The sequence below is a fragment of the Micromys minutus genome, assembly GCF_963924665.1.
Source record: "Micromys minutus genome assembly, chromosome: 29".
In the NCBI taxonomy this organism is placed as follows: Eukaryota; Metazoa; Chordata; class Mammalia; order Rodentia; family Muridae; genus Micromys; species Micromys minutus.
The window spans coordinates 13,204,551-13,220,851 of NC_137964.1; the positions used below are offsets into that span (position 1 = coordinate 13,204,551).

The 16,301-nt window shown below is 44.3% G+C and overlaps 1 protein-coding gene across 10 annotated transcripts in view; it reads left to right on the plus strand.

The window, feature by feature from the left end:
* The window catches only part of CUX1 (cut like homeobox 1), a gene marked incomplete at both ends in the record, with an annotated part of 307,656 nt that overhangs the window by 129,560 nt on the left and 161,795 nt on the right, over positions 1-16,301 (plus strand). The window lies entirely within an intron of this gene.

The following is a 16,301-nucleotide window of genomic DNA, read 5'->3' on the forward strand; positions in this document are numbered from 1 at the left end:
TGTGTTTCCTCTGGGGCCCCAGGCCTCACCACTGAGGGATGCCCGGAAAAGGTCTGTAAGCCTCCACCGGCCATGAAATCCGGCCTCACCCAGAGAGTCCCTGCACTGAACTTCTGCTGGCCTTACTCCAGCAAAAGGCCAGGTACTCTGGTGGTGAAGGCAGCCACCGGAGACTGCTCACTACCTAGACTTTGCTGTCTCCTGCAGCAGAACCTCTGTTTTGGCTCCAGTGTCTTGCTAAGCAGAAGCCTGGTCTTCTAAACTTCATAGACTGCAAGTACTGTGAGATTTCCTGAAATCTCAATTCCCTGGCAGACATGCCTCTCTTGGATTTTCTTCAGCCACATCTGGAAAGCAGGATTGTTGCTGCTGCTCTAGACAGAGCACCCTACCAACAGGGTGTGGGAACAGGTTTTCTGCTGTGCTGAAACTGGTGACAAATTGACAGAGTATGACCTGTTCATCGGCAGCATGGCTACTTGTGGTCCAATTGCCTCCAAGATTAAACTTCCCCCAGGCAACATGTGCAGCACCAGGAAGAGTGGCAGGCAGCCTGGTTCAGGGTTACTAACAACTGCATAGAATTGGTCTGCTTTTAAAGTGTATGGTTTTGGAGTTCTCAGGCTCTGAAAGAAAATGAAATCCTTTGTGCCAGCTCTGGTCCTGCTGGTTATGTGAATGGTGGACGCACTCGTATGCGTGCCAGTGCACGTGTGTTGCAGAGAGTTCCTATTTTGAGCTGTTTGGGAAAGCAGCTGCCCTGAATTGAGGCGCATGTGTCTTCAGCTTATTTCCCGATGTTAGCACTAAAATAGAAACCGGCCTCTGTCTGCAGTGGCTCTCCCGGGCAACTTGTCAGCAAAAGCACTTCCAAGTGTTTCCCCAGTCTATGCCTTTGACGGAGAGTGCCTTCTTTCTTCTTTAATTTATTCTTTCTGCTGGGCTGTTGATAGAACCCAGGGTCTTGTGCATGCTAGGCAAGTTCTCTGTAGTGAGCCACGCCCCCAGCACTTCCTCACTCTGTAGCCAGGCTAGCATTGAACTAGCAGCCTCCTGGGTGCTAGAATTATAGGTATATGTCACACTTAACTAGGAAGTTTCCTCGTGCCTGAACCCACTATCCTTTAACCACCACCACCACCACCACCACCACCACCAGCAGGTAGCTTCGAGTCTCCTGAAAACCATTAAGATACCCACCCACAGTCTAGATCTGGGCCACCACAGGAGCTTGCAGTGACCTTCAACTTGGTCTTTGTCCGAACTTTAGTGAACCCCCAGGCTGTCTGGCCTTCCTCTCCAGCTTGAACACCATCTTGTTTAATGTTTGTTCTTTGCCTTTTAACTGAGTCACTCTTGTTTATTTAGCTGTGAGTGAGGGGCAAGGGTGGGCGTGGAAATGATTCCTCTCTACCCTTTAGACCACTCAATAAACACTTCAATCAAGTGAGTTCTGTAAGCCCTAGGCTGCACTAAGGAATATCAACCATAGGGTGGCCTGGTCCCAGTTCTAGGGCTCTCTGTCCTGTAAAGCAGTTGTCTCAGGTGAGGAATGATATGCTAGGTGCTCTGGAATTCCAAGAGGAAATTTCTTCTGCCTAGGGGAGAGGTTGGCTTTATGCAAAGGGTCAGCTGGCAGCCCCAGCTTCTTTTGTACCCACCTTATGCAGGCTTCTGCAGTTGACCTGCTGTGCTGTCAGTTTGATTTTCATGTTTGTCCTCCCTTTGGAACTTCACCTTCAAGAGGCCAGGATCAGCCAGGTGTCATACCACTCCTGAAATCCCAGCACACAGAGACTACTGCAGGAGGATTGTACATTTGATGCCAGCCTGCCTATATAACAAGACCCTGTTTTAGAAAGAAATAAAGGGGTGGGGAGTTATATAACTTCTTGGCTGTATGCATACAAAGCACACAACAGATACTTGTGAGTACATTCCTGATACTCACTGCAGGCTTACTTAAAGCAGCAAGACTCACCTGCTCCAAAGTGTTTCCCTGCTTGCACTGAAATGGTAGTGAAATTTGAGACCCACAATTCCTGCTCTAGTTGTATCTTTGGATAAGGACATGCTTGTAATGCTAGCACCGAGGAAGAGGAAGATGAAGCAGGTAGATTGCTGGGGCTCACTGGCCAACCAACACAACTCAGTCTAAAAGCTTCAGGCCACTGAGACCCTGTCTCAAAAAACAAACAAAAAACCCAAACAGCCTTACAGACATCACCTGTGGAGCTGGCTTCCATATACATGTGCACACGTGAACATTCATCTTCCAACAAATATGGGGGAGCTGGGGCTGGGGAGAATGAATCAAGAAGGCCGGAAAGGTACTTGGAACCAGGGTATCCCAACCTAGGCTGAGCTCACAGATAAAAGGAGTTTTTACACAGGAGTCAGAGCCTGCATCTTCCCTGGGTAGGTAGATCTGTGTTCTGGTGGCAACCTGGTACCTCAGTCCAGAATGAGTGTGGGTCCCACTGGTGTGTGTGACCAGGGCACAGAGGCTGCAAGAACACCAAGATGATGATACTTCCATGAAAGTTGGAGTCCTCTTTAGGAGTGATTGTGAGATTCAGCATGCCCATTTTTTTTAAATACTTTGAGTTTCAGCTTCTATGTGATACAGATGTTGAACATTCTAGGTCTCCCACAAAATACAGCTTACTCCTTTGCCCCCACTTCATCCATATCTGCATGTGGTTGGGATGGTTTTTCCATAGTGGAATGTAGACTGGAGTGTGGTTTTCCATGGGCTCATTTTCAGCATGAGTTTGACATCTTCCTCCACCGTGCACATGGGTTTAGTGAAATACAACTGGCCTAACAGAGGTGCCCCCGACCTGTTGATGACACGGGGTCATGAGGCACAGAGCAGAACGCCCAGGTCGCATCTTTGGCAGTTCAGCAGATTCCTGCCCTGCCATCCCACGTGCTATATGTCTTCTACTGAGATAGGGTGTCACATTGCAACATTTATGAGAACAGAGCGTAGATGTTGGTGATAAACCAGCTCATAAATGACCATGAGTAAATTTTTATTCCAGAAGTATTCTGAGCTCATACAGACCTATTCATATCCCAGGTCTCCTTTGATATTCACAACAGCCTCTCAGTAACCATTGTTTCTGGGAAGTCTTGGGGTGAGGGGTCTCACTAAGGTTGAGAGTTATGCCTGCTCAATTTTCACAAGAACATCATGGTGGGCGTCAGACATTCACAGGACATATTCCTGCCTGGATTCCAAAGCTTGTCTCATTCCATAGCTAAGGTAAATCCTCACAAGTTTACCTTGTGGAAGGAGGTGGAACAAACAGAAATGAGAATGTACAAGGGATAGTCTAGAGGCCCACAACTTCTGTGTGCGGTTGTGGTGCTAGGGATTGAGCATCCCCCCAGTTCCTCCCCTCCCCCGACCAGGCACTCTACTGCTGAGTACTACTCACTGAGGAGTCTGGGCAAGTGCTCAAATCTGCTCCATCTTCTTCAGCCTTCTTTATTATATTTCAGGCTGGCCTTGAACTTCTGCTCTTTCTATCTCAGTCTTCCAAGTGGCTGGGACAACTGGCCCACTACCATCAGGCCTGACCACAAACTTTCTCTTGAAGGGTATGGCATTAAATATTTTAGACCTGGCTGGGTAAAAGGCAAAATCAGGATATTATGTAGGCACTTACATAACCATTTTAAATGTAACCATTTAAAAGTGTAAAACCCATTCTTAGCTCATGGACCATAAAAATACCAGAAGCCAGCTGGATTTAGCTGGCTCGATGGAGCTTACCGACCCAGGGTGGACTATCTCCTGTTAGTTACCAGTACAGTTCTGAAGATCTGGTCACCCTGCCTCAAATCCTTTCCTCTCCTGCTGTGAGGGGCTTCTAAGCAGAAGGCCTTGTGAGTCAGTGAGCTTATAGCCTGTCACAGGCAGGTTTGTGTTACACAGAGTCAGAAGAATAGTCTGAAAGTTCCTATGCCCTCGTCTCATAATCACCCTCTGATCCTCTTTGAACCACTGTTGTTCTAACTTCCAAGCATAGCTGCAGTGTGTGTGTGTGTGTGTGTGTGTGTGTGTGTGTGTGTGTGTGTGTGTCCTCAAGCCTACTTCCCATGCTTCTGGCCAGGGTCATTCATGATCTTACAGCTAGCTGGCCCTGGACAGAGTCTCACCTACCTTGAGCCAGCTTGGAGAGCATTCCCGGCTTGACAGTTGGGTCCCTGTAGATTTGTTCTTTATTTTTACATTTATTTAGTATGTGTGTGCATAAACCTGTGTAGGTATGTATGCCATGGTGCCTGTGTGGAGGTCAAAGGACAGCTTGCAGGAGTTTGGTCTTTCTCCCTTTCTGCCACTTAGAGTCCCTCGTATCCAAGTCAGATGATCATATTGTCATCAGTCACCTTTACCACCGAGCCATCTTGTTTCCCTGTACACACACACACACACACACACACACACCTCCCCTTACCTCTGTTTTGGGTCCCCTCCCTCTGCTCACCCTCTGCCCAAACCTTCCCTAGATCCGTTCGCACCCATTCTGGAGTATATATCTGCCCTGCACTTTCCTTCCGGTTGGTTTCTTTGGTTTGGTTGGTCTTGTCCTTTCTTTGTTTGCCGTCTATACATATATCTTTGTTCTATCTGTGTGAACCAGGTTTATCCTGGCAGGGGAGCAAGGTGACTAATGCTCGGCACCTATCAATGACAAGTGACAGTTTCACCAGGACCTTTCCTCTCCTTCCTTTCTCTTGGGTAATACAAATAGCGTGAGCCCTTCGCATTTTGCAGCCTGTAATTCCAGCACATACGGGTGGGGGGGGTCAAGAATTCAGGGCTACCTTCAGCATTTGAGACCAGCCTGGCCTACATGAGACCCTGTCTCCAAAAATAAAAATAAAAAAAGTTAATTGTATTATAAGAAAGTATCTGTTTTAGAGGATAGACTCTGTCCTGGCTGTGTGCTTCCCAGGGGGAGCAGGGGATTTTTAGTAGCTCTTCAAGAGTCACCTAGTACTCGATACTCACCAAGTCCAAGTTAACCATACCTGAGGTCCAAAGCGGGTATCTGGGTACAGAAAGGAGGCCCCAGCAGTTGGGATGGAGTGGGACCAGGCCAAAGAAAAGAAAGAGTGACGGGAATCTCGGGTGAGGGTCCTGGGAATACTCCTCCTACACATTCTTTGAGGGACTATACTAGGTGAGTTCATCTTGTTCTGATACAGGGTTTTATATAGCCCGAGGTGGCCAGAAATAGTTAAGTCCAATGGTGACCCTGACCTCTACGAATCAAATCCAGGGCATCATCATGCTAGGAAAGCATCAGCCAACTCAGATACACCTCTAGCCCTTTCCCAGGTAATTCTGCCAGCTTGTTGGGACTTTATAGGGAAGATATCAAAAACAGTCCCTGCCTACCACAATGTTTTCAGACCATTCCTGAGTATGTGGTACAAAATGCAGGATGGAAAGGAAGCACTACTCAGGTGAACTTGTTTTGGAATCCTTTTGCCCTGTGCTGTTCTTTTTTGATGTTGCTGGAATATAAAGTTAGCCCTGTACTTTGACCTTATTCAAACACTTAGCCATGCAAACATTTTGTAGCCCAGGATGATGGTTTTAGGTCCTGCAGTTGATTGGGTATATGTTCTTTATATGCCAGGGTTGTAGATGAAGAGATTCTCAAGAGAGATAATAGGTATGGAATTGCTGAAGCTCCATTCAACAATGGTTGGAGATAAATGTATCTATATTAGCCGTATATGGTAAGAACAGAAAAGTCTGGGCAGCTGCTTTTGACATCTATGAACTTCTGTGTGACTCATCTAGTCAGTCAGGCGGCTCTAGACTGAAGCTTCCACCTAGTGACTGTAACAGACGCCAGTCTCAAGGCTGCCTGAAGCCTACTCTGGCTTAAGAGGCATGAAAGAGGCAGCAAGAGGAATTTGATTGTTTTTTGTTGTTGTTTTTGTTTGTTTACCTGGCTTTGAGCCAGTTTCTCTAGGTAGCTCAGGCTTGCTTAGATGATCCTCCCAACTCAACCCTCCTAAGTTTCTGAGTTTCTAGCATGCATCACCACACCCTATGTTCAAAAGTATTTTAGTCATTTCTCTGTTAAGTGCTATGTTTTATTCTTGATGCTTTTTAAATGGCTCTTTAAGTAATGGATACCCCCGTGCCTTCAGATTCTCCATACATAGATAATAGGACATGGCTTGAAAATATTGAAGCTAAAAGTCTTATCTGTATTGAATGTGCAAAGATTTCTGCTGTGATTATTCCCTAAATGATACAGTATAACAGCTAGATACATAGCACTGTTACTATGGCAAATATTGCAACTCATCTAGAGACGATTCAGGGCTGAGGCTGGTGTACAGCTACAGGTAGAACAATGGCCTCCACTCTCAGTGAGAGCCGGGGGCATGGTGGTAGTGAGCTTGTCTAGCACAGGTGAGTCCCTGAGTTTCATCCCTAGATCCTTCAGATTAAAATTCACAATGTACACTGTGTGGATATATACAAGCCAATTCTTTGTAAGTACTGTGCCATTTGTGTAAGGAACTTCGGTGTCCAGCTATATCAAATGGGTGAAAGGTTGAAGCCAATCCCTAATGGATACTGAGAGGCTACTACTCTGAGCACTTGAGACCAGTGCATAGGGAGGTCAGTGGATCAGATAGATATCTTTTGGAGATTGAAAATTAGAATGTCCTAGAGTGTGCCGTTTCTCTCCCCCCTCCCTCCCATTGTGAACCTCAGCTCTAAAGTTATGTTCCTTGTCAGCAGAACTCACACTGGTCACTCAGGGTGAGGACCAGGGTCAGAATGCTTCATTTTGTCCTAAAGACTTCGTTTCACCTCCCATGTTCCATACAGGCATCCTTCGGGACACTTCAGAACATCTTCACATAGTTTTAAAAGCCGCTTTCAAATATTTCCATTCCTTAGTTGCCCATTTCATCAGACATTTTGTAGGCCATCCATGTGGCATAAAGAATTCCATCTAGAAATTAAGAAATTATAGTCTGTGTTTCCTGTGCCAGTAGCTCACCCTTGTCTTATTTTCCATAAGAAATGAGACTAGGAGGAGAAGGGGGAGAAGCCATGTGCTAACCGACCTCATTTAGATTCTACCTCTGTGGACTTGCTGGTTGCACATGGGCCACTAGGCACCTGGTTAGGATCCAGCCTCCTTTTGATCATGTGCAGTAAGCATTGTGTCTGCAAGTAGATTTGTTCATCTTTTATTATTAATTACTCCTGAGCAGCTCTGTGAAGCTACTAAATATTAAACAGTATGTGTTCATGATTAAGTAGAGACAAAGGAACACCTTCCCTGTGCCTCTTTTATAAAGCAACGACCCACATGAATGATAGATAAAATTGAAGTCAGGCTTTCAGATGAGGAAGCCATTGAAATGGAGACCAGATCTGGACAGAACATGTTTAAGATTTGACTTTAAGTTATATAAACATTTGTTTGTTTGTTTTTGTGATTATTAAGGATTGAACCCAAGGCTCTGGCAATACTACAAAGCAGTTCTTTGGCTGAGTCTTGTCCATAGCACTTAACTGGGGCGATTCTAGGCAAGTGTTCTGAGCCATGCCTTAGCCTGCCTTTAAAACATGCATACAGACAGACAGACAGACAGACAGACAGACACACACACACACACACACTCACACATCCTGATTTTGATATTTGTCAGCTGAATATTCATACCCTGTGTCTGTTCACATTGGAGCTATGTAGAGACCGCCCTTGCTCCTTAAAGTTGGTGGTATTCCAAATCTTCCCCACTGTCTCCTGAGACTTGTTCCTCTAATGTTAGAAGAGGGGTTGCTCATAGTACAAATTTACATACAGCATAAAGAAGAGAGAATTAAACCAGCCATATCCTAATATTGGCATGTGGTTTTTCGGTCCTGTACAACCTTCTGATATTATGACATCCTAATCTACAGAGGTCACCTTGAATGTGAGTTGTGAGATAGCAGCTCCTGATGTTTTCAGTACTTCATGGCTCTGCACTGGCTCACAGCCTGGTGGACATGATTTCTTATCTTCACTGTCTTATTGTTTGTGATTATTACCTATTTTAAAGCAATTAGGGGGGCTGAAGAGATGGCTCAACAGTTAAGAGTACTTGGTCCTCTTCCAGAGGACTTGAATTTTGTTTCTAGTACCCATATCAGATGACTTACAGCTCAATAACTCCAGCTCCAGGGACTCCAACATTTTCTTGCTTTAGGGCACCTGCACACATGTGAACAAACATGCCTGCGGTGGTTTGAATAAGCACAGTCCACAGAGGGTCATATGTTTGAATTCTTGGTTCCCAGTTACTGGAACTGTTTGAGAAGGATTAGGGAGGTGTCATCATTGGAAGACATGTCACTGGGAGCAGGCTTTGAGATTTCAAAAGATTCCTGCTATTCCTAGAGTGCTCTCTGTCTTCTGCTTGTAGTTCTGAGCTGTGCACTCTAAGCGGTGAGCTTCCAGCTACCGTGCCTTCACTCCACTGTAATAATGGTCTCTAACCCTGTGGAACCATAAACCACCAGTTACTCTCTTTTGTAAGTTGCATTAGTAGTGGTGTTTTATCACAGGCATAGAAAAGTAACCAATACAACACAGGAATGTAAATAAAATTAAAACAAATGCTTGGGATTATGTTGTATAGGAGGCTCAGGGGCTTAGTAGGCTTTTAATTTGTCACTATAGATGCTCAAATAACCCAAGCTTTTCTGAAACCAAGTTATATTAACCACGACTGAGTGCTGCTATGCAGAATTTCTACTGGCTAGAAATATCTGGCTTTGTTCAGGATTGTGTTGTATTTCCCAGCAGATGTCTGTTGATGGGATGGAACTTGGTGTCAGGCCTGCCTGTATCCCAGTGGCTTTTTGCCTACCATGCACAAAGCCTGGGTGTCCCTAGCACCATGTAAGCCAAGTGTGGTGGCATAGGCCATAACCCCAGAAATCAGGAGATGGAGAGAATGGCTGGAAACACAAAGTTGTTCTTGCCTACATGGTGAGTTTGAATCCAGCTGGCTACAGGAGAACCTGTTTCCAATATAAAAAGAAATACAAACCACTCACTTGATTTAACAGTATCTGCTTTGATTAACAGTTTGTTGAAAAATAACCTCATCAATTTCCAAATATGCCACTGTATTACAAAACTACCTTGGTCTTAAGTAATTAATTCCACTGAAGAATCTAAACTGTTCCTAGCTTTTCCCTGCCCTAAACATTGCCTAATGATTCTTGTGCATTAATTATTTTTTACATCTCTGCTTAGTCTTAGGAAGAGATTCCTAGAAGCAGAAATCTAGGCCAGGGATTAATCTCCATTCTAACTTTTAAATACCCATTTGTTTGGATGTTAGCAGGGCCGGAGGTCCTAAATAAATTATACAGGGGGTATGTCTGATGAAAGGAGAAGTCATTTTTCCTGATTGGTTCCTGAAACAACACTGGTTGGGTTTTTGTTATTGTTTATTTATTTATTTTATTTTATTTTATTTTATTTTTTTTTTAGAGGTATCTTTAGAGCCTGCCCCTTGTGTAGCATATAGGTCAAATTTGCTAGCAGTCTGAGAAGAGCATCTTTGCTCATTAACCCAGCATATTTCTTGAACTAAATCAGCAAAGAGCCCCAAAGTTTGCCAGACACCTTAACCTGGGTCTTAGTTCTTACTAAGACGTGAGGCACTTGGGTAGAAGGGACCGGGACTTTCAGTCGGTGCTCATAGTGAACATTCAAATAATCTCTGAAGAAAACGTATGGAACATGTGGATCCTGCCTTTGGTAAACTCACAGCACCGTTTTCCTCATTCTGGGATACAAGTAGAAGTTTATAGATATGACCAGCTATTTGGAAAGTGGCCCTGAAGGAGTCCAGAGAAGTAGTTCTATTGTGAAGTGCTTCCTGTGCAAGCACAAGACCAGTAAGAGACATCAAGGGGAATTGGAACCTAGATAACATACCTGACCACGTACACACTAAAAGAAGAAAAGAAAGAGAAAGCTGAAGAATAGTAAAATCAGACTGAGATGTGAAAGAGACTCATTTGGAGAATCAGTCACACGAACCTGAGATGGCTTTTTCTTCTTTCCCACCCTGACCCTCTAGCCATTCGTTCTCAGAAGAAATAGCCATTTCTCAGCATTTTGTTTTCCTCAAATTGAAAAAATAGGAGATACACCCGCTATCTCAACAGTCAAGACGGGAGACAGCAGGACCAGGAGCTCCAGGTCATCTTCAATTAAATAAATAGTGTGCTTGAGTCTTGTATGAGCCTTATCAAGTTACTGTCTTTAAAAAGAGGGAAAGAGGGATGGGGGAGGGATCGTTCTATCAGTGTTGACCACCCTAGAGATGAATATAAAAGTTTGTAACAGCACTGGAATAGGATATTAGAGCTTCTAGGAAACTCTGCTTTGGAGAAAATGTGCAGAAATGGCAAAATAGCAAGTAGTTTCAACCTAATGGGTTTACTATACGGGAGTCAGGATTCTCCAAACACTACCTAAGCCAGTGGTTCTCAACCTTCCTAATGGGGCACCCTTTAATGCAGTTCCTCACGGTATGGTGACCCCTGGACTGTAACATTATTTTGTTGCTACTGTGATTTTGCTACTGTTATGAATTGTAATGCAAAGCGTCACAACCCACAACGTTGAGAACCACTGACCTCAGCAAACCCTTGCCTCCCAATACTTGGGTTCTGCAATTGGCCAAGCAGCTGCCATGCACCCACCAGTCATCCTCTTACAGTGTGACCTATTCCCGTCTGGAAGCATCCCCTTCTCTTTGATGTTTTCCCCTTCAGATCTGACTTATGAATTGGACACAAATGACCTCTGTCAGGCAGGGAGTGTGGCAGAGCTGTTGCTCAGGAACTCAGTGTCACTGTCCTTTTTGTCCCTTGATGACTTTCACCACACCCACTAAAGCCTACATCTTCTCCAGTCACTGTCTGGCTCTAGGAAGCCTCCTATCATCCAGTGTTGTTGGGGCAGTACTGCAGGTACCTCAGTCACATTCGAGACATTCTACCAGGACACAGGATGCTTTAAATGGGAAGAAATTATAGCATGAGTGAGTTTCTCCTTTTCAAGATAATCTTATTTAATAACCAAAACCTCACAAAGATGTACATTTTATCTTCATACAAAGGCAATGTGGCAGGGTCTGCACCATGGTAATTACATGTTTGGGTTTTCATTCTTTCTTTAAAGTAGGTTTCTATTATTTCAGTTTAGGAAAAAGACTATTCATCTATTCCATTGCTGGGTGGCCCATCCACTGTGAAAATAGGTCAAGAACCGTAATCTAACTCGACTGCTGATAAATAATTAAAGCTAATGGAATTTTTGCAAATCTGTGAACTAAATTCTCTGAGAAGCTGCCAGGCCATACTGGATGCTGTTGTATAGAGAGATTTTTTATTTAACACCCCAGTTTAAATGCATTTAAATCCACTCCTCCATCTCACAGAGACTGGAAAGGGTATGTGTTCATCTATAAAAGCAGCCGAAAGCTTGAAACCCCGTCAATAGCCACGCCATTCACCTTCGTTTGATGAGATGAGAGGTGAAGGGTCCTGCATCCTGGGACAAAGGGAACTTCCCTTTCTACAAGCCTCTCTTTAACTTGAACTCTGCAATGGAAGTATTAAGAACCTCACACCAGGAAGCTGAGGAGATGGTTCATTTGGTAAAGTGCTTGCCATGCAAGCATGAGAATCTGAATTGTGTCTCTGGAATTCGTGGTAAAAATAAAAGTTGGCTGTGGTGGCTCATGCCTGCAGTCCCTGAGCTCAGTGGGCAGAGATGGGAGGACTCCTGGAGTTCACTGGTTGTCCATCTACCTGAATCAGCAAGTGCCAGGTTCAGCAGGAGGCCCTGCCTCAAAGGATAAGGTGGAAAGTGACTGAGGAAGACACAGGCTTCACACCTGGTCTGGGTTCTTTGCTCTCTTGATAAAGAGGAAATCACAGGTGCCATAGGTAACACCAGGAATAAGTGCTTTTGGCTGATTCCCCTCGTGGCAGACTGTGAAGCTCTGCCTCTTCATGAGTTGGACAGATACCCGTGAAGGTGTTGTGAGGACTGAGGGCTTACACGGCAGCAGCTTATTTGTCATTGTTGATTAGTGATCCAGACCTGTGGCCTCAGCACTCAGAAGCAGGAGGGCCATGAGCTGGAAGCCAGTCTGAGCTATACTATAGAAGACCTCTACATTCACACAAAGCAGCAGGAGGAGGAAGAGGAGACCTAGAAAGGAAAACATAGGGGGCGGGCAATTTTGTTGTTACCTTTTAGGAAGGGAGAATGATTTATTGTCACTTTTCTAAGAAACATACTTTTGTTAAAGGGCTATATTAAAATTGTACATACTCTGCTTTTTTTGGGTTTACAAATACTGAATTCAGATTTCTGAAATGAAACTGTACAAGGAAATGTCTAGATTTCAAAAAACAAACAAACAAAACAACAACAAAAAAACCCTTCCATTTTAGTTGCCCCTAACTTCTGAGCTCCAGATGTATCCCATGCTGGTTTGCAGCTCAGTAAGAACTGTTGATCTTCCTGCCTCTACCTAGGTTCACCTCATGAAGGCAACCTCCAATTGCTAGGTTTGGCTCTACATCACACCTGGCTTATGTGGTGCTAGGGATGGCATTCGTGCTGAACAGGCACTCTTTCAACTGAGCTCCCTCCCTAGCTGTGCCTTCTGTTCTTAAAATCCTGAAGGATTCCATAGGTTTACTGTCCACTGGGGCAGGCACTAGAACCCTACTCCTTCCTTCTTTTCTAGAAAGTTGCTCTACTAGTTCCTTCTAGGTAAACCCTGTGCAGTTTGAGTCACAAGTAAGATGGCACTGGAGATAGCACTGTCCCTATTTACAGCTGCCAGACATGTGTTGATCAGAGGAGAGGAACAGAGCCTGGAGACCACGTGTCAGGCACTAGAAGGAGGCCTTATCTGGAAGGGTCCAGAAGAACTCAGCCCTGCACCCTTGGCCACTTTTCAGAGGACAGGAGGGCTCAGCGGCCGAAGACGCTCCAGCTGTTTCTATCTCCACTTCTCAGCTTCTTGCTCTCATAGAGAAGTTGGAGATCTGGGGAGCAGAGACTCTAGTAAACTGAGAATTTTCTTCCCCCTCTCCTTTCCCCATCCCTTTCTTCTTCCCTCCCCTCTTTCCTCCCTTCCTTCCTTTCTTCCTTCTTTTCTTTTTTTTTTTTTTTTCTTTCTTTTTTTTTTTTTTTTTAAAGACAGAGTTTCCTGTAGCTCAGGCTGGGCTTAAATATTTAGGTGTTTAGGATAGCCTTACTCTGGTCCTCCTGACTCCACTTCCTGAGTGCTAGGATTGCATATCTACACCACACCTGGATGTGTGCTGGAAGGCAAACCCAGAGCTTCATACTTGCTAGGCAAGCATTTTATCAAGTGAGCTGCATCCCCAGGCTATCAAACTTCCCTTCCTTCCTTCCTTCCTTCCTTCCTTCCTTCCTTCCTTCCTTCCTTCCTTCTTTCCTTCCTTCTTCCCTCCCCTCCCCTCCCCTTTCCTTTTCTTTTTCAGATATGGTTCCACTGCCAACTACAAGTTGACCTCAAACTTTCGACTGTCAACCCTCCTACCTCAGCTTCCCTGGTCCTTGGTTTACAGGCACGCAGTGTAATGTAAGCCATGGTGGTGTAAACCACCATGCCTGGTTTAAGTGAATTGGTCACCAAGTATTGGTAAGCAATTCTTCAATTGCCACTCTTTACCAGAGAGCTTTCCACCAAATCTCAGCACTTTCCTACCTAGCTCAGTGGAAAGTCCTGACCCCGTTATAAGTCTCCAGATGGTAGGCAGGACAGCCAGAACAGGTGATACTAGTATTGGATGGCATAACTCTGACATTCCTAGGTGAACTTGACAACTTGCAAGTTCCACTGACGAGTTCGAATGCTATGGCTTCAAAGGGCATCCCTGACCACTCTCTGCCAGTTCAGTGACTGTTCAGAAGGCTTACTGTGTCTAAGCGAGACATAGATCAACCTATTTCAAATATTCACAAGCCCCTGTGAGTGGCACTGCCCCCTTGAGACTCATCACATCAGTTATGTCCGTCTTCCCCTCCTGTCCTTGTCCCTTATCGCTCCACATACATCAGCTTGAAGAAAAGTCATATATATTTCATCCACAGGCACCTTAGTATGTATCTCGAAAGACGAGGGCCCCTTTTACAAAATATCACATGGTCCCTAAAATAGGAGCTCCTGTGTAGCTTTTGTTTCCCTTACAACTTTATTTTTTTAAAAAACCGGAGATACATGTACAGAGTTTTAAAGGCATTTTGGCATAAAACTATATGAATATATTTTTGTTAATACTTGATTTTTTTAAAGGTTTGATAGTATGCAGCTTTTTTTTTTTTTTTAAGCAACAACTTGGGGCCTATTATTCTTACTTTATTTCATTTTCAAGTGAGTAGTGTTTTGTTAGCTATAATATGTAGTTTTGTTTTTTTTTAATGTGTTTTGTCCATTTCAGATTCAGGGTGAATATGATAGTGAACAATCATATGAAAGTCCTTGTTTCTCTTCCTGCAGTTGAGATTAGCAGTGAGCTTTGCATTTGATGGTGTCACTTTTATCACATATTTGATATAAAAATGCACTTTGGGGCTGGAAAGTTGGCTTAGCATTTAAAAGCAATGACTGCTCTTCTACAGGACCTAGTTCATGTCCTAGCACCCACAGGGCAGCTAACAACTGTATGTAACTTCGGTTTTAGGGGATTTGATGTCCTCTTCTGACCTACTCAGGTACCAAGGACACATGGTGCACCCACACCCTGACCACAGAGAGAGATCTGCCTGCCTCTGCCTCCCAAGTATTGGGATTAAAGGCATGCTCCACCTCTGCTCAGCCTATAAAATGTCCTTTGGACACATACTCAAGACATTTTCATAAAAAAAAAAAAAAAAACAAACTTATAGGGGTGGTGTGTGTGCCTGTGTCTGTGTGTTTCTGTGTGTGGGGTCAAGGTCAGAGAACTTTTTATTTCCATACTACAAGCTCTGAAGTTGAACTAAGGTCCTCAGGCTTGGCAGCAGGCTTCTTTACCTGCCATCTCCTGGCTCTCAAGGACACTTTCCCATCAGAATTTCCTTTGTGGGGTGTGTGTGTATGTGTGTGTTTGGGGGTACCCATTTATGTGCATATGAAGGTTAGTGGGCAACCACAGGAGCTGTCCACCTTATTTTTTTGATATAAGGTGTCATACTGGGCCAGAGATCTCAACAGCTAGCCTCAGAGATCCGTCCATTTGTGTCTCCCTAGCGTTGGCATTACAAATCCATATCACCATGCCTGACTAAGAATTTTCTTGCTTTGAGGTTTAAATAGTGAATACTTCATATAGTCATAATGAAATGTGTCTCTATGTGACATGTTACCTCCCAGTCTGAACATTTCTGAGCATCCTTTGTACAAATAAATCAGTCTACCATTTTCACCTGAGGTAAACTCCACCCCAGCTTTTCACAACCAAGACACATGAAGAAAAGGTGAACTGAAATTAAGGAAAAGAGAAAGGCAACTCACATCCTGTGCAAGGCAAGTCTGACACCAGAGATGACGTCGTGCATGAGGCACGACGATGGGAGCTGAGAGATGTCCACAAGGCTCTCTTTTCTTTTAAAGCCAGTGGGACTGACTCACAACCTTTTTTAAAAGATTTATCTATTTTATTATTTAATGTCTGTATTTTATGTGCACTATGTATTTACACCATGTGCAAGCCTGGTACCCACAGAAAGCAGAAGAGGGCTTCAGAGTCCCTGGGACTAGAGCTACAAATGGTTGTAAGCCATTGTGTGGGTGCTAGGAATCGGACCTAGGTCATCTATAAGAGCAGTGTATTCTCTTAACTGATGAGCCAACCCTCCAGCCCAGAATAAACAAATAGTCTCTATATAGAAGTGGCTCTGGTAATATCACCTTTTTGCTGTATACTCAGAAGAGAGGGGCAAAGAACATTGTTTGGCCTTTTCCAACAGACATTTAATAGTAATCACTTCAAGTCAACCTCATGTCATTTTTTACTTTTTTAGACAAAGTCTCTAACTAGCATGTGGGGCTCAGTGATTCAGCTTAACTGGCTAGCCCGATGTACCCCAGAGATGGATCCTCCATGCCCAACTTTATATCAGGGTTCTAGGGACCAAATTCAGGTCCTCATGGTGACACAGCAAGCAACAAACTTACTGACCCCCCCCCCCCCCACACAC